The sequence below is a fragment of the Pteropus vampyrus genome, unplaced genomic scaffold (genome assembly GCF_000151845.1).
Source record: "Pteropus vampyrus isolate Shadow unplaced genomic scaffold, Pvam_2.0 Scaffold79, whole genome shotgun sequence".
Lineage (NCBI taxonomy): Eukaryota > Metazoa > Chordata > Mammalia > Chiroptera > Pteropodidae > Pteropus > Pteropus vampyrus.
In genome coordinates this window covers 1487725-1511385 of record NW_011888860.1, presented here as the reverse complement: position 1 = coordinate 1511385, position 23661 = coordinate 1487725, and the positions used below count along the sequence as shown (strand labels likewise).

Genomic DNA, 23661 nt, shown 5'->3' with positions numbered 1-23661 from the left:
CCCAATTAACATAGAAAAAATGATTATTGCTCATTTAATGATTTCACTTATTTCTATGAAGGAGAGTTTGTCTCAAACTTATTTTTTCTCCCTTCGGTCTTTCAGGCTTGGGCCAGCTGTTTAGATATTTATTTACTTTTGTTGCTTCCCTTTGGACCTATGGAATTTTGGCTTCAAATCAGGAGTTTGGGGTAATTTTTCAGAGTGCCTTTGCTTTCATATCCTGTCCATAGTTATGCTTGTTTGTATTCCCTATAAGTCCCCTTTTCCTTGTACAGTTCAGTTTTTTCTTCAGGAAAGTTAGAACTACCCTTAAAGCTCAGACAATTGCTTCTACCATAGGCCTGATCATTGGGGGCAGCAGTGGAAGGGAGAGCTGACAACAGAGTGTGGGTTCAGCCCAACCACTAGGGTTAAAGCCAGCAGGGCTGGGATAGACAGCTTTCACATAGATACTTTAGTATCGTCCAAGGACATTATTATGTTACTCCAAAATTAGCAGTTTTCATAGTGAACATCAGAAAAAGTTTACCTGTATGCTGTAGAACAGAGGTTGGCAAACTATGACCCATGGACCAAAGCTAGCCCAGGCCTGTTTTTGTAGGAGCTAACAATGGCTTTCATAGTTTTATATGGTTATATTTTAAATGGTTATAGAAATACCTACATAATCTCTATTTTTTCTTGCCCCTCAGAGCTTAAAATATCTGGCCTGTTAAAAAAACTTTTTTGCCTCTCCTGCTATAGAAGAAAGTTGGAAGACATGTACTATAGTTGAACCATATGATATTGTTATTATTTGATCAGTTTTGACCTACCAAACTGTGTATTTCATGTGGTTCAACCTAATGTATTTTGAGGAAATTCTTTCAAATGGTTAAAGTTCTAGTTTGTGCTCTTGGAGTGGAACATGTAAATTTACTGGGAAAATTCACAAATGTCGACCTGCTCATTTTTTACCATCTCAGTGAATGATTCATCATGCCTTTCCTCTCCGGAGTGTTCCAGAAGGCTCTGAGCTGCAAAATCTTATGCTGTCAAGTAGTTGAAAGGTAGCTCTTCTTTTTCACATGACTTATTTCTTACCAAGAACTCTCTAGGAGAAAACTGTCTTCTTATCTTACCCTTCCTGGGTGCCAGGAACTTGGTAGCCATCCCCAGAATGGAGATGGCAACGACTGCTACCTCAGGCCTCTACTGAGCATGTCACTTGTGCTTTTTTCTGGTGGGAAGGAGGGTGAGTGACTGTCATTTCCATGAGGAATACATGATGTTCCCTTGGCCTGTAGCGTGTCTATGTAATGTATTACTTAAAATGTCCTTTCCTGGAATTAGAATATAGTTATATAGTTCTTACCCTTTTGTTCTTTCCATCTCTCTCTCTCTCTCTCTCTTTTTCCCAGTATTGTTGATTCCTTAGTTTATTGCATTAAAACTGTCATTTATTTTATGTGGTTTGTTCTCCGTTCCCCCCTCCCCTTTGTACTTCCCTTCTCTGGATTATTAAATAAGATTTGCTTGTTAAAACCTCTAGCTGACCTTCTTTAGCGGCCACTCTTAGTAGTAGGAAGCATTAACCTTAGCTGTTCTGTGTCCTGTCACCTAAGACGAGAAATCTAAGAGACTTGGGGCCTCTGGGCCAGGCCTTGGTCTGATCAGGGATGCACTGTTTCCTGGAGAAGGGAAACTACTTCCAGGGGAAGAAATTCTCTGGAGTTTATAATTTTGTCATTAAGTGTGGTCAGAACCATTAATCAGGAGTTGGTAGTACATACTGCTGTGCTCTGAATTGTTTTTGAGGCTCACATGGCAACTTGGAATTTAGATTTTTCCTTCCTTCTGTTTTGGGATCATTGATCTGCCCTTCAAGACTATCTTCTTTCAGGTCAGGAAGCTGTTCTTTGGCAGAATGTGGAATGGCATCCATTAAGCACCAAAATAAGAAATCAAGAGCTAGAGCTGGTTCCCCCGATGTTTCATACAGATATTTGTGCTTGTGTTAAGACTATAGTTAAATTATCCTGGGAACTGCTAATATGATTGCATCCTTATTTATTTTTGCTCGCACCTATCGGTTCCTTTGCCTGATTGCAGCCATGCTTTAACCTGGGCTGTCAAGATCTGGACTTTTGCGAAAGTCTCCTGACCTCTGGCCTGAAGTCCCTCTCCCTGCAAATTTGACTCATTCATAAAATCCAGATTAATCTCACTGAATTATAGCTCTGATCATGTCACTTCCCTGTTGAGAATGTTAATGCATCCATCTAGTCCAGAAGTTCGCCCTGACATGCAAGTCCTCCACATTTTCTTTCACTATTCCTCACTTTACTACCCTTTACTTATGGTTAATAATTGCTGTTAGTAGTTAATAGTATTACTCCTCAGTAGATACCTTATGTGAGCCTAATTGGTGCTCTACCAAAACACACCACCATTTGTCTTGGGTCACTGTGCCATTGCTCATGCCGGTCTCTCTTTGGAATGTAGATCCATCTTTTGACAACCTGCTAAAACCCCACTCTGGCTTCAGGGTGCAGCAGAGTTTCCCTCTTTCTCAGGAAGCTTCCTAGTTTCCCAACTTGTAACACATTCCCCTGGAACTCTTAAATCTCCCTCCTGAAGCTTGTCTCCCAAATCACGCTTTATATTTTGACATGTGTGTATACTTCGTCTGAGCTTTGACACTAAACTCTTTTCATTTCCCTCTTCTCATCTGTGTATGAGGACGGTGCTGTATCAGTGGTTGATTTTCAAATATTTGTGGCATCACCTTGGGCTCCGGGGGGTAGTAGATGATAACTATCCCCAGGAAGCTCCTGTAAAGCATCTTTCAGAGCACTTGGCAGAGCCTGCGTAGGCCTCTAGGGCACCCCATGTGCTGTGCCACATGCTGCTCACCCGCCCTAGGCTCTCCGTCTGCCTTTCCTTCCCTCTCACTCAGAGGGTGGGCGTTTCCTCCCTTTCTGTACTTAAGAAATTGCCCTTTAAAAAGTTTGAACAGTAACAGGCACGTGTGATTATTTCTTTTGTCCTCCCTCATTGACTTCCTTGCACTCACTGATGAAGGCATTGTTTTTATTTGTGTTCCTACTCCATGTCACTGTGTCCTGAATTTACTATAAGTTTTTCACTTCAAACTGGATACTTTGAAAGGTTCATCTTATTAGCCCCATTTCACAGATGAGAAAACTGAGGCTTGAAACAACAAGAAAACTTGTCAGAGCACAGTTGCAGTTTGAGCCTAGGTCTATCTGTCCTCGTGTCTGTGTTCTTTCCTCCCACCAGGTTTCCTAGTGACTGATCACTGGGGCAATCACGTGCTTACATGATATCTACTCACTTGTTCTCCCCACTATGGCTTTGGTAACATGGGTCTTAAAGGCGTAAAGGCTTCATCATGAAAGGATGCTGATACCTGTTTCCTATCTTCTCTTTTATCCACTTCTTAAGCCCAGTAACCACAGGTAATGTGAAGGCCCTACGAGAGCACTTCATAGAGAAAGAGTAATAATAATACAGTAATAGTAACAACATTTTAAACTTCATACAAGTAATACATATTTAATATAGAAAAATTTTGAAATCAAACAGAAAATAAGATCTCAAAACCCTACACACTAAGAGGTAACCACTTTTGACATTTCATTGAATACTTCTCTAGACTTCAAATATCTTCTTGTAATATATTATTTATTCTCTCTTTATTCACAGAAATGGGATAACATTGCTCATTGTGTTTACTCAAGCAAGTGTCATAAATATCTTTCTAGACCAGTACATTTACTTTCATAGCAACTCGGAAGTAGCTGCAGCCTGTGGTGACTTATTTATGGATGTTCCAGAGGGAGGCAGTGAGAGCAGGTGAATGCAGAGGCTGAGTCACCTTAATATGAGAAGGCACTTTTATCTTGGTTAAAAAATGCTGGTCAGGACCCATTAAATGGATTTTCATCATCTATTAATAGATCTCAACTCTCAGTTTGAAGAGCACTGACCTAGGGATCATGCAGGACTGGAGGATATGCTTGGGCAGAGTCGGAGTGTGTGGTGGCGGCATTCAGAACTCGGTCAGGGTTTGAGGAGGTGTTTGGGGTTTGAGTTAAGACCAGGAGCCTGAGAGCAGTGCTCAAGATCATTAACAGCCAGTAGGTTTTGCTGCCCAGAACAGGCAGGATGTGATGTGATATCCCAAGAGAGGGGCTTTCTGCTCTGGTTTTAATTGGTTTTCCTGGTGTGGGAGGAAGTCCTGCAGATGCGGGTGATTGCAGCAGAGGGGCCCCTGGGGAATCTCACAGTTTTAGTAATAAGATTCCATGAATGAAGAGTGGATATAGGAGTTGGAAAATGTTAAAGGCAACAAGATTTTTAAAATAACACTGATTAAATTTTTATTCTGTCCGGGGGATGGAGAGAGATATCCATTTATTTTAGAAAATGTGTAAATACCAAAAAGCACAAGGAGAAAAAAAATCCTAACATTGCGCATGTCTTTATAGTCTCCATGTATGTGTGCTCGCATTTGTACCTTTGTGTTAAGCATTATTGTGATTATACTGTACATCTTATTTTATGACATGCTACATGTCACTTAATTCATCATGGAAATTTGTGATATTAAATATTATCATGTTATTTTTAATGATCTTATAGTTTATTATATTTCAATGATATATCGTAATTAACAATCACCCACTGTCGAACAGTTATTTTTGGTCTTTTGCTGTTTTTCTAGATTAACCATTGCTCGTAACTCTTTTTTCTTCTTAAAAAATGTCTAGAAGTGAAATTGCTAAGTTAAAGGGTTATTTGCACATTTTAAAGACCGCCGCACATGTCCAGACTGCCCTCTGGAGAAGTTTTATCTATTTTCATTCTATCATCCTTGTGTGAGGGCTGCCCACTTCTTCCTGCTCTGGAAATTGAGAGAGAGAGAAAAAAACACTTTCCAATATGATAGGTGAAATTTGCTATAATTGTTGTAGTTTGCATTTCCTTGCTTTTTCTTAATATTGAGGCTTAATTTGTGTATCCGTTCAGTGATCAGAAATCAACCACATTAAATACATGTGATGCAAATGTAAAAATAGTTTGACTTGTGTTGATGATGTGAATTGTATGTAGTTTGTATTGGTTTTTAAGCTAAAAGTCTGATTCTTTAAAGAGACAATTTGACAGGGGTTTCACATGGCAGTAGCTTGAGAAGTTTAATTAAAATAGGAGACAGAGCCCTTGGGCCTAGAACTCTGAGTTTAAAAGTGGGCAGCTTGTGAAATTGTTTATCTGAGGCCATTGTACTGCCAATATTATAGATACTCATAAATATAGAGGTTATTTTCATGTCTAATAAATAAAAGGCCTGTATCTTGATATTAATAGTAGTGAAGAAAGGTTACTTTTCTACATTTATCTTTCTCTGAAGAGAGAAATTAAAGTTCTACATTCCAAATTAAAATCCTTTCTTTGTAAATTTTTGCTCCTTTTTTTAAAACTCCCCTCTGTAATCTGCTTCTTCTGAGTTGGAGATTTGAAATTTTATTTTGTTGTAATAAAAACGTCTTTTCTTCGCATGGATACTCTAGATCTACCACTTTCCCCTGCAGTAACAAAAAGAGCAGAACTAAGAAGCCTTACATTGTCTTCAGTAGTAGGAATCAAAACCCTGGAATGAAGCCTGGTTGGTATCTGCCTATGTTGCAGAATGAGCCTAGGAAACATGCATGGCAGGATAGTCCTCCAAGGGAACCAAGTACGATTTCTTTTTCCTCTTTCCATAGACTAGCTTTCTTGTTCCAAGGAAACCCGTTTGTAGAATGTGGTATCTACAGACCTCATGCCTGGCATTTGTGGAATAACAACTGTAGGGAGTTCTCTGCAGCTTTTTCACCCCACTCCATATGGAGAGGATTTGGACGGTGGGAGTAGATTAGAAATGGTCCCTTCTGCCTATGAAGACAGGCTTTCACTCAGAGAGAGATGAGAAGAATATGTTGTCGTTGCAGGTGGCCAAGGGAGCTCCTGCTATAGGAGTAGCTGGAAGGAAATGCTACAACCAAACTTTGGGAGCCTAAGACCTATCTTCTGAGAGCAGCCTCTAGGAAGGAGAGAAATGTGTGCTTTATGCTGCAATTTTGAAACCAAGGCAAATAGAGTAGTTCTCTCCCCCACTCACCCACCCCCCGGCGCCCTCAGATTTACTAGACTCTGCTCATTTATGCAAACCTGAAATTGTTCTTGGGGGAAATGAATTCTGATGACCTGAACGAAGGCCACAAAAATCCTTGCATGATGAAATGCATTAAATTCTGAAAGGTATGGCTTGGCATATTTCAGAGTCACAAGATAGGTCAGTTTGTTAGCCTCTGAACCTTCTAAACCTTTCTTTTATGAGAGAAAGAGAGAGAGAGAGAGAAGAAGAGAGGGGAGGGGAGGGGAGGGAAGAGAAGAAAAGAGAGAGAGGGAGAGAGAGAATTTGTGTGTATGTGTTTGGATGGATAGATAGAATATATAAATAAAAATAGTAAGCATGCACTTTTGAATATTCTATAGAGAATTCTTTATTAAAGGTATATCTCAACTTTTTAGTGATTCTTTCTCTTTCAGTTTTATGGAAGATACTTAAACCATGGGATGACATTTGTTTTCTCCTTTGAATTCTTTCTTAGGGGTGTCTAATTATGGGAAAAGTTGATCCCCCTCTCCTAGGATACAAGAAATTCCCTCCAAGAGCTTAAGTTACATATTGTTTATTTGGAACTTGATACCAATAAATCCAACATGACTTGGCTAAATCATACGTACCTGCCACCATCTTGTTCTTGTGACTGGGGCTTGGTTAGGGGTAAAGACAAATTCCTGTTTTGAACATCAAGAGATAGAAACTTTTTGTTTTTGAAATCACCATTCCTCACAGGGAAGGGTCCAGTAAAGTAAGGCTTAAAAGAGTTTCTCCTTTTTCTGGATGAGGGGCAGGGTGAATATAAAGCTGAAGGGGTGATTGGAGCCAATCAGTAGATTGATTGATACTATATCCTGTATTCATAATGCTGTTCTGGCTTCTCTGGAAGATTAAAGAGAGTTACACAATTGTCCTCATGTTTTCACCTGTAGATTTGACCAAAGGTAGTAACAATATCATTTAGAATCAAGTTATATGATATAGCAGTGTAGAGGAGAGGAAGACCAGTAAACATATGTGTACTCAGTGAAGTTCAAGGAGAAACATCAAATTTAGAGAGCATCTTCCTCCAATAGGACACAAAGATCTGTGAATAGGTGTGATTCAGATGATGTCATTGGAAGATCAGCTATGGGATTTCAGGGGCTGTGGCTGGTGTTTGAGGGGCACATGAAATGAGGGACCTAATTAAAGTCACAAAATAAGGGTCCAGGGGAGTACATATCCTAGTGAGAACAAAGAGCATATTTATTATATTTATTATAATAAACTATTTATATATTTTTATTAATGACTAACACTTATATAACCAGACATTGTTTTACATACTTTTATATGTATTCTTTTAATCCTCCCAACAAATCTCTGTGACATTGGTGCTACTACGATCACTCAATTACAGATGATGACACTGAAGCAGGAGATAAGTAACTTATTTAAGGCTACACAGTTAGTGGTATAGTTGGGAGGTGTAGTTCGGAGTGGTGTAGTTGGGAGGTGTAGTTGGGGGGTGTAGTTGGGAGTGGTGTAGTTGGGAGGTGAAACCAGGCTGTCTGGCCCCAAGGTCTGTACTCTTAAGCACTGTGCTGCCTGCTTTGGTAGATGTGAGAGGAATAGGAAGGGATTCCAAGCAACAGAAATTGTTGCGGAGAGAGAGCATTCTAAGGCAGTAGGTCCTGGGGATGCAGTGTCCATTTGGTGGCCACACTGAGGGGTTAGTGATATAGAGGGGAGTTAGAGGTCAACTTCAGCAAGCCTGTCCTGGAAGGAGGAATGTAAAACTAACAATCTAGAGGCCTTACTGTGTACTGGGCACTAAGGGTAGAGCAGTAAATAAGATAGGAAAGGTCTCTACTCTTGTGAAACTTCTATTTATTCTACTTATGGAGATGGACAATAGGAAAGCTACCCAAGAGAGGAGATAATGTTGGATTGTGGTACATGCTGTGGAGGAAACAGTAGCATTATGGACAGTTACTGGGCAGGGCCCACATGACTTAGGGTGACATAGGGAAGATCTCCTTGAAGAATTAATGTATGATCTGCTATCCAAAGCATGAGAAAAGCCCAGCCATGTGAAGAACCAAGGGAAGATCATTCTAGTTCATAGGAATAGAGGCCAATCAAGGAATAGGAAGGAGGCCAAGGTGGCCCCAGCCTAGTGGACGTGGTAGGGCTTGGTGGGAGATGAGAATGAGAAGAAGGCTGGATTATATCAGACTTGAGGACTGTGATAAGAAGTTTAGGCTGTTTCCTAAGAGCAGTGGGAAGCCACCGAACATTAAGTAGGTGGGTGACAAGATTCCATGGGAGATCCATGCACCTGTTTGATCAGGCAGGGACAGGGAGGTGGATGACAGCAGAGGGGAAGCAGGGTGAGGAGATTACGTTTAGGATGCTTCTTCCCCATCTGGCACCTTAGAAATTGCATCGCAGCTCTCATGGCCTTTCTGCCAAGGGAAAGGTAAACCTCACTTTAGGTAAGGCTTCTTAGTATTCAGATTGTGATCAGAATTCACAGCACCAAGACTTCACACCTACCTTTTAGCTATTTGCCCATTTATAACTGTTTATATATACATATATATATCTCAATCAGAGCATATGAACCTAAAGATTAAATAACTTTCGTTTGTTTATATAGGCATTGGAATTTCTAACATACTACTTTTGATATGAGGAAAAGAAAACACTTTGAAAATACTGTAATTATCGTCTCTATTTATTGGATAACTTTCTTATTCCCAGGATGGAGACTCAGAATGGAAGCACAGTGAGTTGCCTACTCAGTCCCCATAGCCTACTCCATTTTTGGTAACAGACCTGGATTATATTCAAGGTGGCATGGTGATCAGCCTCAGAGAGTAGATTGTGATGATCTAAGCCAGCATTTCCGGTCCTGACTCCTGACTTCCTCACATTCCTTGTAGCTAGTGTGTCCTTGTGACCTAGTTCTGGCCAGTGAGACCCAAGAATAAGTCCACTGAAATGAGGGTGGGATTTCTCGGAAAGCATTTATTGTCCTGATGAAACCTGACAAATGACCCTGCCATTGCCCCCCCTGCTTTCTGCCTTGAATACTAATAAGATGTCTGAATTCACAGCAGCCCTCTTGTCACCATGAGGTGACAAGCATGAAGGAAAAGCCAAGAGCATCATGGAGAAACCTGCTCTGACATTGTTCCTATTGAACCAACACCAGCACCCTGGACCTTCCAACTGCTTCCTATTTGTTGAATCCACTGTTAGTTTTCCTGACTTAAAGCTGAACACAGTGCTAAGTGAAGCAAATATGAAGATACAGATATTATAAGCTTTCTTCTGTATGCTGTGATAGCCTCATATCATAAATGTTTCTTGATGTTCAGTATGATCTTTAGCCTGTGTGAAAACTATCTGAAAAGGAAGTTCTAACATATTAAAAGTTGTTCACAGTTGAAAGCGATGAGTTGTGGACTTAGAAATGTAATTTTCAAAATAAATGAACTTGTCCATGTGAATCTGCTGTACCATAGAGCCATCCTTCATGGCCAGTATCTTCCTTATGGCCTTTTTTATGATTGTTGGTGTTCTGGTGAACTACACTGTGTATATTTATGGCTTAATAGGAATCTATAGCAGTACTAGGGGTCATAGTGTAAATAGTTTGATTTCTTAAAAATGTGAAGCTCCAACAGGCTTTATTGGATTTCAGGGTAATGGTATTATTAAATTTTCTGCTACATTTCAAACTTTTTATGGCTAAGTTTCACCCTGGTGATTTCAAGAAATTTTGGGGGATGATTTTATACTTTTATGGAAAACTATTTATCCTGGAATTCTTGATTGCTGAAAAGAGGGGTAGAGGGAATTAATTTGGATTTTCTTCTTTACTGTCTTAGACATTATTTTCCACATGGAAGATAGAAATGGCTCTGTGGTATGTATCATGGAGATAACATAAGGTATGAAATGAAAATTATCTTCTAAGCTGTTAGGAAAACAGGAACTATAAGTCATAGGGACAACAGATTGTGAAGAGAAATGGATTTTAGACATCCTCTAGGAAAATTCTACTTTTTTCCATAACCTCGGAACTTGAGACCTCAAACAATTTGTCATTTATTTAACAAATAAAAAAATATATGGTTACCTTATGCACTCTCTTCTTCTTTAATGAAAGATTGTTCCAAAAGAATGAGGAAACATTTTGTGTAGCATCAAGGACCTTCAGAAATATGCCATATACACCATCTGTTCCAATGCCCTGTTTTACAGACAGGAACTGAAGCCCAGAGAAGAGAAAGGTTATTTCTTTGAGGTGGACCAGAAAGTCTCTCTTGGGCAGGTAGGGACAGGACCATAAAACTTGCTAGATGCATTTACGTCTTCAGTGCTGTCTGTCAGAATTCTTGATGGCAGTGCCTTTGGTGAGATCAGTGTTTTTGAGAGCCAGTTGACAGACACCCATAAGAGGCAGGACATCCCAGGCAGAGCAAATGGTAGAAGCATGCAAGGCTCACATTTTCAGTGGGTTCATGCCCCTTTAGGATCAGGAGATAGAGGAAGGGCTTATGTTCGTAGAGATTAGGGGCAAGTTGGGGCTAGTTCAGGCCAATTTGGGCCAGTATGTGGAGAGTCTTGAGAGCCTAGCAAAGGCGTAAGATTTTATTTGGTAGTCAGTCACGAGCTCTTAAAATAATAATGGCAATGGTGATGAGGATAGCAAACACTTACAGAGCACTGACTCTGTACCACCATCATTCTGAGTGCTTCACATGCCCTCACCCATAACAAACCTTTGACATAGGCACTCTCATTATCTCTATTGTACAGTCGAGGAAAATGAGGCACAGAGAGGTTAGGCGATTTACCCAAAGAGACACCAATAGAAGGTGATGGAGACAGAATTCCAACCCAGGTGGTCTGGTCCAGGAGTCTCGCCTTTAGTGGTCTGCAGCATGGGTATGGCGGTGGTGAAGGTGGCAGGTTATCTTAGGAAGATGAGTCTATAGGAGTGTGCCCAACTGGGTGAGGGCAGACAAGGCATCAGGAGGTGGATTGTAGACCTCTAGAAGAGTTAATAAAATCTTGGCCTAGGTGATGTCTTTGGAAATGAAAGGAAGAGAATACAGATGCCAGTACCTTCTGAGCATGGATCACTGGTGTCAGGTCCCCCCAGCTGGACTTGAGGGCTGGGGAGGGACAGAGTCAGAGATGGCTGGGACATCAGGTAGATGTCCGCCTGACCAGATTAGGGAAATTGAAAAGGAGATCGTGTGGGAGGGTGATAATTTATTTTTACAGAGCTCTCTTTTCTCACTGTGATCGCTGTGTTTCTTAACCTGGGAAAACTAGAGAAAAGACCCACGTGGGTCCTATAAAGCAGATTATGGGCCCTCCCAAGCTCATGGTAGTGTGGCTTTGGGTCCACGATAGTTCCAAACAGTTTTTTAAGACAGTTTGTGACCTTTAAGGCACTTGTCCTCTTCTCAGTTTAAGAATACTGGGTGTGAAAACCAGAGAGGTGATAGATGTGGTTCTGCATTTGGGTGGCCACCTTTGTTTCAGCTTTCCTGGCAGCGATTCTAGCCTTCCGCTTTCCTGTCCTTACGTTTTGACAAGGAGAGCCAGTCGTGGCTAGAGAGGGACGAGACAGTTGATGTTTCTTTGTGAATGGGCATCCTGTGTTGAGAGGAACGCCCTGTTCCTGGTGGCTGCCTCAGCCTGCAGGTTGGGGCTGAGTGCAGATTTCTTCCCTCCTGCTGCTTTTCTGAGAAGAGTCATCCTGGTGGGCAGTGTCCTCTCTGAGACTTCTAGCTGCAGGCCACAGATGAAGGGCCCAGAAGGGACAGCAGGTTATTCCAAGATGGTAGCTAATACCCTGTGGAAAAAGAAACTCCTGAGGCGGATGAGAAACGTTGAGATTACAATTTGGGGTTTATGTTTCATTACCATTTCTGCAGTCTGGGACACTTTTTCTCCTCTCCTTTTCTTTCTCTCCTCCCTTTCTTTCTCCCTCCTTCCCTGCTTCTGTTCTTCCCTCTTTCCTTCCATCATTCCTTCTTCCTCTCTCCCTTCTTTTTTTTTTCATCAGAGGAGTTGTTCATTGTGCAGGATCAGTAAATGTGACTGTACCTATCTTTATCTTTGATTCTGATTTTCCATCTTGCTTTCTCAGGGAAAAGTAACACCTGCAAGTCATGTAAGCATTGGCCACATGCAGAATTTACACAGCTCTGCACCGTTCTGGGTATGGCTATATAGAGAAGATAAAGGGAACTAGAAGACTTGGCTCTCTGTCCTCAAGCTCCCTAAAAAACATTGGAAAGACAGTATGCATCTGTGGGTTCGAATTCTGATTCAGTCCCTAGCAGAATGTCCATGCACAAGTTCTCTAATCTCTCTCATCTATAAAATGGGGAAGGTAGCACTTACTGCAGAGGGGTGTTGTGACGCACAAGTAAGACAGCATGTCTGAAACAATACTGAGCATGTCTCTTATCTCCTTGTTCTCATCTAATTAAAATTTTCTGGATATATCTTAGAATGATCCCAGAAATATTAACGAGAGATGGAGGGATATAAGTTTAAACTGCTTTATGTATATCCCATTTCTGCTCAGTAACCATGTAAAGTAAATATTTATTTTTGAGATGAGAGAACTGAAGTTCAGAGAGGTTGAAAACAAAATAGTTTCACTACCTGCTAGATGTGTGACCTTGGACAATTATTTCGTATCTCATTGCCTGTTATCTATAAAATGGGGCTAATGATAGTTCCCTCCTCACAGGCTGGTTATAAGGATTGAAATGGTTAATATGTGTATAGTTTTGATAGAGTGCCTGGTAAATAGTCAATGTGATATAAGTATTAGAAATTATTATCATTAAGAAAAGTGCCAAGTGTCTCCCAAGCCACTACATGGTATAATCAGGAATCATTCATATACTTAGTGTGTTAAAATGGGATTTAGCTGTAATTGTTGAGACATAGAGTAGATTTGGTTTTCATGGAGAGGGACTGGGAAAGTGATATTAGAAGCATCAGGAAAAGTCCAAAAGAGAGAGGAGAAAAGATTTCAAGCATGCAGGAAAGTAGGAGAGATCCAGATATAATTAGGAGGCAAATCAGAAGGAAAGTTCTGTGTTGTTCTGTGATGTGGCTGACGAGAAGCCATTTCTTAACTGCTTGTTTATGACACTCTCCTTCTAGTTCCAGTAGATGAGGGATTGATAAACTCTGCAAATGGGGCCTTTGGAGTTTCTGTTTCACCAATTCCATCCTTCTTTCTACTTCCTGGAGGAAGCAGTAGCATAGAATATTAAACTAAGGATCGTGGAATCCGTTGACTGGATTTGGGGTCTGGGCCCTGCTGCTTATTAGCTGCCTGATGTTTTGCAAGTTTCTTAATGTCACTATAGCTCTGTGTCTTCTATGTAAAACAAGGAGAATAATGATAGCTACCTCCTAGGACTTGTGGGAGCTGAGAGAGATTGTGCACACTGTTTATGATTAGCCCAGAGGAAGCCCTCAACAATTGTTAGTTACTTAATATTATCCAGGACTTAATAGTATCCCCTGGGCTTTGGTTAGAAATTCAAGCTCAGTGGGAAGGCCATACGTGGAAACATTTTGGGGCAATGCTCTCTCTAGCTGAATCTCAGCGAACGCCATAAAAGACTCCTGGCTCCATCAGTGTCTCAGTCAAGAATCTGGCATGGAATCCTGAGTTGTGTTTGAGGTATACTTTCATCTGCCTCTCTTTTTCCTCAGAAAAGTGTCTTAGAGCTTAGAGGAGAACAGAAATGGACATAGTATTCCTTCGCTGGGTTCAAAGCTCCTAGATCTTTATTTCCCTTCCCCTGATTTTTAATTTTCAACAATACTGCACAATGGGACTTTTATATCTAGCAATGAAACAAAATCCCATTATAAACTAACAATGTTGCATTTATAGTCTTTGTTTTACAGAGATTTCCCCCATTATCTCATTTGTTCTGCTAGCAAGATAGGATAGGGCCGGGGGTCCAAGCCCCAGGCCACAGACATTAACAGGAACCAGGCCGCACAGCAGGAGGTGAGCGGGATGGGTGAGCAAGAGAAACTTCATTCTTATTTGCAGCCGCTCTCCAGTGTAGCATCACTGCTTCAGCTCCACCTCAGATCATCAAGCATTAAATTATCATAGGAGCACTGGTCCCTGGTGCCAAAAAATTTGGGGACTGCTGGGCTAGGGAAATAAATATTGCATTTCTCTGAGAAAAATTAACAGATGATAAAGTGAACTAGATTTCTCTGAATCACAAATCAAGAAGTCAAATCTCGTTTGTCATGACTGCCGTTCCGGTGCTCTTTCAACAGGGCCCAGTTACCGCTCAGCCTTCCTTCTTGCCTCTGTTAGTGAGACCTGCCACGGTGTTCCTTACTGTATAGGAGGCAACTGCCTTTGGAGCGGCTTTCCTTTTTAATATAGGCATTGCCAAATGACCTGCGTCAGCTCTGTAGGAAAACTCGAAATTCTTTCTTCAGAAACTCATGCTTTCAACTTCAGATGAAATCATTTTCCTTGGACAGTTTAACAAGATCGTCTTTTCATTTCCTTTAATTATCTTTTTTTAAAATAATAAAGAAAGAAAGAAAGAAAGAGAGAGAAAAAGAAAAGGAAGGAAGGAAGGAAGGAAGGAAGGAAGGAAGGAAGGAAGGAAAGAAGGAAAGAAGGAAAGAAGGAAAGAAAGGGAAAGGGAAGGAAAGGACAGGAAAAAGGAAAGGAAAGGAAAGGAAAAAGAAAGAAAAGAGAGAGAGAGAGAGAGAGAGAGAGAGAGAGAGAGAGAGAGAGAGAGAGAGAAGAAAGGAAAGAAAGAAAGAACTGGAGAAGACCATCTGTTTTATGAGGCAGTTCATCTCTTATGTTTTCTCCAATAGATACATGAGGGCCCAGTTAGGCAGATTAAGGCTTCATCTCATTCTCGTTTGGGATTGTTGTGTTTGGTGCTTTTTGTGTCACTGCCATTGGCTTTTCTCGGTTGTGTATTTGAGATGTCTTGGAGTGTAGATTTTATGAAAAGATGTTATCTTCGTTCCATAAATTGCAGGCACTGTGAGCCTTTCCCCTATAGCGCCAAACTATCACAACAGGGCTCTTTGCTTTTTTAATCCCTTCCTCTCACCACAAGAAGTCCTATTAACATGTTTTCTGAGCTACAGAGTAAAATTTATCAAAAATAGCATGGAAAGCAGAAGGGGGTGGTTGCTGTCTTCCTTTTCACAAACTCTAAACCTAGTCTTTCTTAGTAAAACTCAGCCTTATCATCTTTTATCCCAGAGCCTTCACTTATGAGTAGAAGACATGCAGTGACTGTAGGGGGTTGGGGTGCTATTTTTTCTTCATTTTAAAAGCTATATGGTATATACATATATATAACTTCATGTAAAACTTTATTTATTTTTTATTTTTTTCTTTTTTTCTTTTAGACGAAGCAACCCTTGCTTGACCTCACAGATTGCAAGGACTTTGTCAGCTTACGATCCCTTATTATTATTATTTACGCCTACAGCACCTGGTCTTCCTAGGTGGTCTCCTATCCAAGTGCTAACCAGGCCCGACCCCGCTTAGCTTCCAAGATCAGATGGGATCAGGCTTGTTCAGGGTGACATGGCTGTAGACTAAACTTTATTTTTTTTCACATTGAAAGTAACTCTTGCTCTGAGTATGAAAATGCTTCATATTCATTGTAATAAAATTACTTAAATCAGCAACATATAAAACATTAGAAGACATTTTTCTAAATCCTGCTACCCAGAAAATACTGCTGTTAACATTTTGGTGAGCTTTTCTATTCATTCCTTTACGAACTATTGAACACCTTCCATGTGCCTGGCGCTGGCAATATACTGATGAATGAAACAGACATAGCCCCTGGCCTCATGGAGCTTTTCCAAATAGAGAGCGAGACATTAAATAGATTATATAAATTATATACAGATACACCTCGACCTATAATGTTTTGACTAACCCATAGTAAGTTGAAAATGCAGTAAGTCAAAAATGTGTTTAATGCATGTAACCTACCCAACATCATAGCTTAGCCTAACCTACTTTAAATGTGCTCAGAACACTTATTAGCGTACAGTTATGCAAAATCACCTAACAAAGTCTGTTTTATCATAAAGTGTTGACTCTCTCATGTAGTTTATTATGCATATCACTTTCACATCATCATAAAATCAAAAAATTGTTAAGTTGAACCATCATAAGCCAAGGACTATCTGTATATATCTTCTAGTTCAGATGTACACTGTTCTTTTGTGTTTTATGTTATTTTTTAAATAATCTTTTTCTTTAGAAATAATAGTATATTACAGTTTTCATTTTTTTTAAAACCTGCTTTTTTGGTATGTTTTCATTGTTTGTAAGGATGTCACTCTGTTCCTTATTATTATTTTTTAATCATTAAGTTTATGGGGAATTTAATTTTTTTAGTGTTCTGTATTTTTGTAAAATTTCATACTATTGAGCATTTTTAAAAATTTATAAAAGAATGACACTACATATCCTTCCTTACTCCAACTTTTTCTTATGATAATTTTCAAACATACAGTAAAGTTGAAAGCACTGTGTATGGAATGCCAATATACTTATCATACTTTTTTATAGCTAGTTTTTTCATTCAGTCATGTTCAGTAGAGACATTTCTATGTAAGTAAATATAGGAACATCCTTACTTTTAAATGATGACTAGCATTCCATTATATAGATGTGATGCTTTATTTAATCAGTTTCTCGTTATTGGACATTTAACTTGTTTCTGATTGTGTTCCTACTAGAAATAATGCCACTGGTATGTCCTCATGAAAAATTCCTAAATGTGCTGTCACAGATAGTTCTAATGTGAACTGGTTGTGTGTTGTGAGTGAACAACAGTAGTGACCAAAGATGCAGCCTATCTTGGTCAAGATAACCCTGTGTAATCTACAGAGGGCATAAATCTCCAAGAAAGAACTTGATTCCCAAAAACCCATAGACACAGACACAGATTGGTGGTTACCAGACGGAAAGGGGTGGGGGAAGGGTAAAATGGATAAAGGGTAATATGGTGACAGATGGAAACTAGACTTTTGGTGGTAAGCACACTATATTGTATGCAGATATCAAATTATAATGTATACCTGAAACTTAGGTAATGTTATTAACCAGTTTTACCTCACTTAAAGAGTAGGAAATTAAAACCTAAAAAAAACCAAAACAACACACACACCTTGATTCGCTATGGTGGGATCCTCACATAGCATCATACCTCCCCTGGATCAATTCAGGTTTAATCCCAATGGCTCTTCTACTATCTCATTTTGGTTGTTGTGGGTATAATTAGTGTATCATTTATCTATTGCCACAAAAATGCTGTGTAAGGGACGAGTTCAAAATTTAGTGGTTTAAACAGGCTGGATTCACTCATGTGCCTGCAGTTAGCTAGCTGCTGGTCTTTGTGGCACTCTCCCATATGTTTGATGGTCAGCTGGCTTAGGCTGGTCCAAGATGGCCTTGAACAAGAAGATTCAGGTATCTTACCCAAGTCTCCAACATCCTTCTGCCAGGCCAGCCAAAGCACATTCTAGTGGCAGTGGCACAGATCATTTTTCTTTTTCATGCGGCTGGAAACCAGCCATGCTTTTCAAGCTTCATTGTCTCTCATTTGCTAACCTATTGTTCAAAGCAAGTCACATAGCTAGGCTGCAAGTCACAGAGCAGAGGGCGAGGATTCAGAGAGGTTGCTGATTAAGACTATTAATGCAGACCATCTTCCGCGGCTATCCAGCAGCGTATTTTAAACTGGCTTTTCTTAGAAACATTAAACATTGCTGTTATTTCTAATCTGAGATGTTACATCTTTGAAATATGAAAAATAGGGATCAAGTATATTTGTGGAGGAAGCATAAAACTTTTGCTTCATTTACAAATGTCAAGAGTTGTAAAGGTAACTCATAAATGGAAAAATCTACATTTATAGTTCATCTTGAAAATATTTCTATTCTAGTTGGTGGTTTCTTCTGGGATTCATTTCAGGAAATAGAGCTTTCCCTTCTGTGCATATTTTTCTTTGTTTGATAGTGTTTTAGGAATTGATTTTGAAATCTGACTTTGAGAACATTGGATTAAGTAAGATAAAGAGCTAGATAACTATGGTATCAGATGGGTACTAGACTTGTTAAGTGATCACTTCGTAAGGTATGTAAATGTCTAATCACTATGTTGTACACCTGAAACTATATAATATTATATGTCAACTGTAATTGAAAAGTAAATTTAAAAGAACAAACAAAAAAAGTACAGTGGCAGTTAACAACAAGAAAGGATAAAGAGCTAGAGTCACAAATTAACCCCCTTAAGTGTTTTTGCTTAAGATATATACATTAGAGATAGGATGAGTTCCCTACATCTTTATTGCTTCTTTTCTCTCTACTTTAAATTATAACGTGGTAAATTTAGGCTCTTCCAGAACAGTGGTTCTCAACAGCGGATATGCAGCACCCAGGTAGGCAGATGACAAGAAATTGTTACTAGTAATTATATCTCAAAAGTTTTTTTAAATCAAGTTTGTTCCCATTGAGTGCAATATTATATGCTCTACTCTCTTCTCTGTTTAAATATAAAACACTGGAATAAAAATTTGCATATACATATACTTGCTAAATACTCTTCATTATGTGTGTATCACAAAATTACACACATTTTAGTTGTTTAACGGAAACTATTGTACTAAGTAGGCAATTTAAAGGATTTTTCAAAGTAAGTTAGACTGTTGTCAAGTTTTGCTTCATTTTCTGACTTTAGAACTCACCTCCAGAGTGAGATAAAATTTCACATTTGTTTTTAATTGTGCTCTATTTTGCTGTCTTGAGCTGTAAGGAAAAGAGTACTCAGGTTTTGCTTGCCAGCAGTCGAGAGCCCCCTTTGTTTTTTGTTTACTTGTATATTAGGATGTTGATTAAAAAATTCAAAAGAATAATACTGTGGCAAGAACTGTCTTGCAGACTTAATTAATTCAGATGATTTGAGTCAACTTCAAGAGAAAGAGTCCTGAGAAACACGGTATAGGGTCATGAGCCTGGTCATGAGCTAACAGATGTGGGTCCTGATATCAACTCTGTCACTTGCCTCCCATGTGACCTTGGACAGGTTACATAACCCTCTGTACCTTAGCTTCTCTACGAGTAAAATTGATGTAATAATAATACCTCTTCCATAAGGTTATTGGAAGTGATAAATGAAATAATCCTTATAAAGTACCCACTTAGCACAGTGCCTGGCACATAGTAAGTGCTCAGTAAATGTTAGGTCATGTTGGTACCGGAAGGAACCCTAGTCATCTGATGTAGCTGCTCCATTTTATAGATATGGAAGTAGAGATTAAGCTCTTCAGGGGAAAATGCTTAAAACTTTAAAGCAAGATTGAGTCAGTATGAATTTGGAGGCAGGTTTAATCCTTGAATGCAATGTCCACTTTAAAAGTATCCACTAATACAACCCTGCATATTTTCCACAGCAAGGGTAAGACAGTAGTTTTTTGGACAGCCTTTCCTGTGCATAGCAGGTTATAATAATTATTTCAACAATGGCAAAAATTTTCATTATAAGTGCAGTTTTAAACTAGCTCCATTCTTAGACTCAGCTTATTATCTGTAAAACATTTTCACAAGAGATCAGACAGGACAGGGCAGGGAGAGAAGACAGAAGATATGGACCAGCAAAGTGTATCGAATACTTATGGTGAATGTGCAAAGATTGCCAAGGCACTGCTTTTCTTCAGAAAGCTTACAACCTCATTGAGAAAACAGGTCAGATGTATAAGAAAAAAAATAACAATAGTAATAGCAGTTAGCACTAGTTGAATGTTTGGTATCTGCCAGGCACTAAGCAAAGCAAGCAAGCAACATGTATCTCATTTGATCCTCATAAATGTCAGACCAATGAGAACAACAATTTGCAGTTGAATACGACACTCTTCAGACATTAAGTATTGGTTCAGGATCATATAGGACCTACGAATTGAACGACTTAAGAGGAAGAGATTAGACTGGGCTGAGGTTACCCTTTTTAAAGTTGGGGAGTCAGAGGTCTGGAGCACCCTTTAGGGTGTGTAGAAGGGCAGAAACCAGGGATGATAAATGTCTTGCAGTACTCAAGACAACTCTGTGTGACAAAGACTGTCTTAACTCTGCAAAACTTGCAGATACCTTACCAAATATTCTTGTAGGTGAATAACATGCTTCTAATTATCTGAGTCTGTAAGTTTTAAACATAAAGTGTTTTTTATGGCTTTAATATAATATAAGTATATATTTCAGAAGTAGAAATGCCTTCTAATTGATAAATATATTTAATATTTTTTTGGAATTTTCTTAGAGTCATTCAGCATTTTGAAATTGATGTTATTGACAGCAATGCATATTATTTCTGGATTGACAACACATGCTTCTATCACTTTGCATTTGTAGCTGTCACACTCAGTGGTTTTACCCATAGATGCAAGCATTGATGACTGTTCATTATGACCACCAGTGTCATCAGGCCCAAGACTTTGCTTATTGAAATATATCTCTCCTTTTATTTCTCCTTTTCTGTAATTAATGTGTATAGATAGGTTATATTATCTATGAATTTCATTTCAGGATAGTAAAGGGGAATGTTATAAAACACTTGTTATAGCAAGAGAGTGTTGGGTCTGACAGGATTGCACTGGGTTTGAATTTTCAAGAAAGTAGTAGCTGTTTGAAGATAATGAAGGATTTGAGTAAAGAGAGGTTCTAGAATCAGTTGGGTATTAGATTGTCAATGGCTGAAAGAACTTTATTCTGAAGATTTTGCGATAAAGTACTGATCGTGAATGGAGCATTTATCAGTGTTTACTTGGCACAGTGGAGCTGGGACAGATAAGGGAGGAGGTGTGGGGAGGGATTAGACTGAGGCTGGGTCAGGAGTTATGGAACTAAAGGTCCAGACGGTGAATGGATAGAGCTGAGAGTGAGATAAACCAAGAAGAATTTGTCAAACTTTTTTTGACTATATTTGGGAAAGACAGAGTGAAATTTTTCGATTTTTATTTATATCTTTTGTCCCTCTTTGACATCTTATTTTTCAATTACAGTTGACATTCAGTATTATTTTATATTAGTTATATATCAGATTCCACATATAAGTGAGATCATATGATATTTGTCTTTCTCTTTCTGACTTATTTCACTTAGCATGATACCCTCTGGGTCCATCTATCTCGTTTCAAATGGTAAGATTTTATTTTTTTATGGCCGAGTCATATTCCATGTATATATATGTATCACTTCTTCTTTATCCAGTCATCTATTGATGGACACTTAGGTTGCTTCCATATCTTGGCTATTGTAAATAGGGTGGCCATGAATGCAGAGGTCCATATATCTTTTAGAAATAGTGTTTTAGATTTCTTCAGATTAATACCCAGAAATTCTTTACATAAATACCCAGGAATTGCTGGCTCCTAAGGCAGTTCTATTTTTAATATTTTGAGGAAACTTCATACTGTTTTCCATAGTGGCTGCACCAATTTGCAATCCCACCAACAGTACACAAGGGTTCTCTTTTCTTCACATCCTTGCCAACGCTTGTTTTTTGCTTTATTGATGACAGCCATTCTGACAGGTATGAGGTGATATCTCATTGTGGTTTAATTTGCATTTCTCTGATGATTAGTGATGTTAAGCATCTTTTCTTATATCTGTTGGCCATCTGTATGTCCTCTCGCAGAAATGCCTATTCACGTCCTCTGCTCATTTTTCAATTGAATTGTTTGGGGTTTTTTGGTGGTGAGTTGTATGAGTTCTTTATAAATTTTGGATATCAACTCCTTATCAGATGTATCATTGGCAAATATCTTCTCCCATTCAGTAGGTTATCTTTTCATTTTGTTGATAGTTTCCTTTGCTGAGCAAAACTCTTTGTAGTCTCATTTGTTTATTTGTCTTTTATTTTCCTTGCCCAAGGTGATATATCACAAAAAGATATTACTAAGAGCAATGTCAGAGAGTTTGCTACCTGTTTTCTTGTAAGAGTTTTATGGTTTCAGGTCTTACATTTAAGCCTCTCATCCATTTTGAGTTTATTCTTGTGTATGGAGTAAGAAGGTGTGGCATCTTTTAAAAGTACATAGAAAGTTCTTATTACAAGGAAAAAAATTGTAACTATGTTTGGTAATGGATGTTAACCAAAATTATTGTGGTGATCATTTCACAGTAAATACAAATATTGAATCATCTTGTTATATACTTGAAACTAATATAATTTTATGTCAGTTATACCTCAGTAAAAATAATAAAATAAAAATAAGGCAGTCCTTTCTTCAAGAAATTTACCCTCTATTAGGAAAAAGAGATAAAAATAAAAATTTAATGTCATCTTGTGTAGTAGTAGAAATATGTACGAAGTTTAGCAGTGGGATGATAGTGATTACAACAGAGTTCAAAGAAAATTTTATCAAGGATGTAATACTTGAGCTGGATCTAAGTAGATAGACATTTTTGATTTTTCATCTTTCTTAGAAAAAGAGGAATTACACACAGCTTAAGCTTACTAAGGAATAAATTCTCATCTTTATAACCAAAAGATTAGGCAGCGAGTCCCAGAAAAGATTCCAGTTTTGTACAGGGTTGCTGAGGGTTGGCTGTGAACCTCCATTGAAGATGGTGGCTGTGCTGGGCAGTGCCCTCTCTGTACACAGCTTTCTCTTCCTTCACACCTGGGGTAGTAACTTGTTACTAGTTCTGGGATCTGCATTATCCCTTGTAGTTTTAATGTTTTGTTTAGGATAAAGTTTCAGAATATGTCTGCATTATCTAGATCAGCACTTCTCCAAATGAGATGTAATGTGAGCCATATATATAATTTGAAATTTTCTAGTACTCATATTAAAAGAAAGAAATGGGTGAAATTAATTCTAACAGTCTGTTTTATTTAACTTACTCTATCCAAAATATTATCATTTCAACATGTAATCAATATTTAAGAATTATTAATGAGATACTTTACATTTATTTTCATGCAAAGTATTCAAAATCAGCATATATTTTACACTTATAGCACTCAACCTGTATACAAAATTTTCATTGGAAATACTTGATCTGTATTTAGATTTCATAAAATTTATAGTTGAAAAAGTAGATTCACTTACCTAGAGAGTTCCAAACTGACTTTAATGTTTCCCAGGTATCAGTTTATAAATTATATTGATGTTAACAATAATTAAATAAAATTAAAAATTCCGTTCCTTAGTTGTATTAGTCACCTTTCAACTCTTAGTTATGCCTAATTGAACAGCACAGCTATAGATTATTCTTCATGCCATGCTTAAATACTCTGATATTTTCTTAGGTTATTGTTTATGTAGAATTAGTCCATGCCACAGAATCCGTGGAAACTGTTTTACTAGGTTAGACTTATTGTTCAAGGATATCAGTGCTAGGGAAAAATAGCTCTG

General features: G+C 38.6%; 1 protein-coding gene and 1 pseudogene across 21 annotated transcripts in view; one reads left to right on the top strand and one right to left on the bottom strand.

Annotated features, from left to right (window-relative positions):
• The window catches only part of APBB2 (amyloid beta precursor protein binding family B member 2), a 338648-nt gene that overhangs the window by 130362 nt on the left and 184625 nt on the right, over positions 1 to 23661 (top strand). Inside the window, exon 1 of one of the 21 annotated variants that reach the window (XM_023532199.1) lies at positions 122 to 191. The exons of the other annotated variants lie outside the window; for them this stretch is intronic. The gene's annotated coding sequence lies outside the window, so the exon portion shown is untranslated. Of the gene's footprint in view, positions 1 to 121; positions 192 to 23661 lie in introns of those variants that run through there. 21 annotated transcript variants of the gene reach the window in all.
• LOC111741538 lies at positions 15703 to 15821 on the bottom strand (annotated as a pseudogene).